We start from the raw sequence: 3,891 nt of genomic DNA, 5'->3' as shown, positions 1-3,891 counted from the left end.
GAAAAGTAATACTATCAAGGATAGTACCTTAGGTTGGTTTCCCAGAAGCAGAAACTGTGATGAGAATTTTTGTGAAAGGGACTTAAGGAAAGACTCTTGTGTAGGGCAGGCCCAAAGAGGCTGTAGTGAGGCTCTCTTGCTGAGATTTTCAGCATGCTATAATTTTAGTATGTAGCCAATGTTATGAACACCCTGATTTAGGTATGTACTCAAGGTAATAAACATTTTTTTTCATGAGCATGTGACCGTTTATGTTATCTCTTGGCAATGTTTCTCTTTGGCCAACATACATAAGAGGCCTATGGAAGTGGCTCAGGGGGATACCTGGGGCTGCTGCCATCTCTGAATGTTCATGATCCCAAATGTGTCTTGCATCTTCTTCCCTTTGAGTATCCTGAACTTGTTTCCCAGGGTCTAAGCCTCAGGTCTAAGCCCAACATACTGGAAGAAGGAAGGTGTGAGAACCAGGTAGTGGGGTGGGGTGGTAGTGGGGAGAAAACCAACACACCACATGGTCTGGGCTGCAATTTGGATTCATTGTGGTCTTATGGCAGAGATGGAGCAAAACTTGTGTATCACAGGACATCACTAAGCTGGTCCCATCTTGAGGCCTCATAGCCCCATGCTAGTTAGTCATGGACTAAGAGCTTCTGGTGGTGGTGATGGGTAACCTTCTGGGGAATTTTTGGCAAGAAAATTTATCTGGAGAATGGAGGAAGTTGCAAGCAATACAGCAGCTAATTGATAAATTGGTCTAGCTAAGGGAATCTGAGTGGGTACTAAAATATCTAAAGGACTAAAGTATAGTCCTTCACTTGTATCATTTGGGTCTCCATTTGGCTCATTACATTCAGGGCCAGCTTGTTTAGGATTCTGATTAGTCATAATTTCCAAGAAATATATATAAGAGGAGGTTCATGAAGTGGACTGCAGTCCTGCCTGTTGGCATTTACTGATGAGAAATTAACTGACTACTCATATCACTGTCTTCAGTGACACATTCTATAGTTCCCTAGTAAAGAATGAATTTTTATAGAATTTTGTCCTTATTTAGATGACTTGTTCTATGGGATGACCATCTGATGGGTCATTGGTTATGAGGCCTGTAGCAGTGCATGGATGTTATACTATTTTTATTTACAGTGAAAACAAGACATTGAAATACTATACTCCAGTAAACCAAGTGCCAAAATATTCACTCAGGCACCTGCTTGCAGCAGCAGTCTTACGTATTCATGAAGATCAGAGTCGAGTGGCCCTGCCAGTGTGCCATCTCCTTTCAATGTCTGCTGGTCTGCTGGTCCAAGAGGCCCAAAGTGGTCAGGTAACACCTAGATTTAACTTTAGTAGGAACTTCACACCATTTTCTTAGAAGCATCCTCTCTGAGACTCAGTCCCTCCAGGAAGTCAGATACTAAACCTGCAGAGATGAAAAGCATATATTTTCCCCCAGATCTTTTTTTTTCCCTTGACATCTACCTATTGATAACAAAAAATCACATAATGTCTATTGGTTTAGGCATAAATCCCATCTGAATATGACCCCCATTCTTCCAGGGTGGCTTCTGAGAGCTAGTAGACCAGGTATATCTCAAAAGACAACTCCATAAGATGTCTGGTTCTGGATGGTACAATGTGTGGTGTGGCAGAAAGTTTAGATAGCATGTTCTTGTGCCCATTGATCCACTTCTTTGGCTGTAAAGTGTGTCTCTTGGCCTGATACAATGCTATATGGAACCACATTTTGTAGGCCAGACTCTCCACAGGTTCTCTGAATGTGATGCTGCTTGAGGTTTTGTGAACAGAAAAGACAAACTCACACCCAGGGTACTTGTCAGTTCTGGTCAGATGAAATGGTGGAGTACAATATTGTTACCTTGCCATTAAGTAGATAGCTAATGTCCTCAAGTGATGTACTCTGTTATGTGTGGAGCTTACGATCCTGTTATTTGAGAGTTGAAGGTTCATCAGTGGCAGTGAATCAGCCTTGTTGAGAGTCCATGCTGTTGAATCCATGCCTTGCCTCCACTTTTATAACATGGCTGCTTTGTTCATGAGTGCATTGAGAACAAATGCCAAGGGACATCTTCCCAGGTTATCTTATTTAATAGCTATATGCTTTGTGGTAAGGACAGCTCCAGCAAAATGATCACATGTGAAATAGCAGTGATAGTTGGAGTTAATCTTTGTCAGGTTTGCAGTAGTCTACTTTTATTCACTATAATCTATTTGTTTTTTTAGGGTGTTCAAATGGATAACTTGACAGGGGATAAATGCTCTTGTGTACTTGAACTTCTAGATTCCCTTAAAGTCTCTGTGGCTACAGAAGTAGCACAATTTCCTTTGTTTGAAAACAGATGATCCCTTTTACTTAAAGGTCATGTAGATATGTCCATCTAAAGCCTTGCAGCTCTTACATTTTGCCTATCAGGGGTGTACTTTGGCCAGTACAAGAATAGAACCTTCTTTAAACATCTGTTTCTCTTATAGTTAAACCTATGCCTAAATTGTGCCCTATAGTGAAGTATGAGTCAGTGTCAGTCAAATGGTTGGCTTTTTAATTTGCTGCCGAGAAGGCTCCTTGACTTGTACTTTGCTTGATTTTTTTTAATCATTAAATCTGAGCCACTTATTTTCTCTCCCAATACAATAGGACATTTTTCAATAGCCATCTAACTCTACAGTACTTTCAGTTACTAACTTCCCTATGTCATTGTACCAAATAGTACATCCCCTGTTACTTATAATATTGCCACAGCTCATTCAATGAAAAGGAGTGATGATTATGAAGGGGCACCCACAAATCCCAATATTATAATACAATAGCGTCTATCAATTCTCTGCCTACTACCAATTATTACCATTTGACTGATGAGTGTTGGAAATTGAGTCTTCTATCAATAGAGTATGTTTCCTCTGACCACTTCTGGAACCATCTCAGGTCAGTTGTCCTAGTGTGAGAGCCTGAGCAGAGCAGTCTGAATCCCTTAATAAATCAGTTATTGATGGTGTGCTCTAAGGAAAACAGGCATATGGGGACAGAGAGTGCAGAGAGGGAAACTAAGCAAGGAGTGGATCTTTTTTGGAGGCAAGCTTCAGAATGGTCCCTTAGAGGATCTGACCTGGAGCATGATTTGCACCAGAGCTGGTTCTACCTGGAAGCACCCCTGGTGGGTCGGGTTTTGGTTCCAGGTTATCTTCATCTTCCATGAAGGTACAACCCCTTGATCAAGATGGTTTCCACCTATCCAAGGGCAATTCTTTATAGGAGGCACCTGGGAGCTTTTAGCAGACTGTTCACAGTCACTGGAGGATGGGCCACTCCTGTTATATTAATGAGATCTGGTTAGAACCTACTATGGCAGGATATTAAGGAATTGTGACTATATTTTTTAATTTCTTAACAACAGATGATGGCTTTCCTGGTTGTTTTCAATTTTTATATCATATTTTATATTGCAACATTTAAAAATAGTAACTAACTGTGAACTTAAGCTTATTAAATCTTGAAGCAATAAGAAATGTGTATAATTTTGCCTCCTCTCACTAATATATTAAATCGTGAATCTCTATTATAAAAAATTGCTGTATTATGTAATTAAAATAAATCATTTATTCTTTCAGATAATATTATAGAATAAAATGCATTTACTTTTAAAGTTTCTGCAAAAAGTATGAAACACATGAAAAGAGCTAAGCCATTAGCTTGTGTTAGAGCAAAGGCAGGTTTATTTTTGTTAGGGCTTGGAGTTAATTTTCCACTATTTTCTACATAATATCTGTATTAGTTGCTGCATAACAGAACACCACATACTTGGTTACTTGGTTGCTTAAACAACAGAGATTTGTTTTCTCACAGTTGTGGGGGCTAGAAGTCAAAGATTGAACAGC

This window comes from Ictidomys tridecemlineatus, chromosome 9 (assembly GCF_052094955.1).
Source record: "Ictidomys tridecemlineatus isolate mIctTri1 chromosome 9, mIctTri1.hap1, whole genome shotgun sequence".
NCBI classification, from domain to species: Eukaryota; Metazoa; Chordata; class Mammalia; order Rodentia; family Sciuridae; genus Ictidomys; species Ictidomys tridecemlineatus.
Note: the sequence above shows the minus strand (reverse complement) of the source record.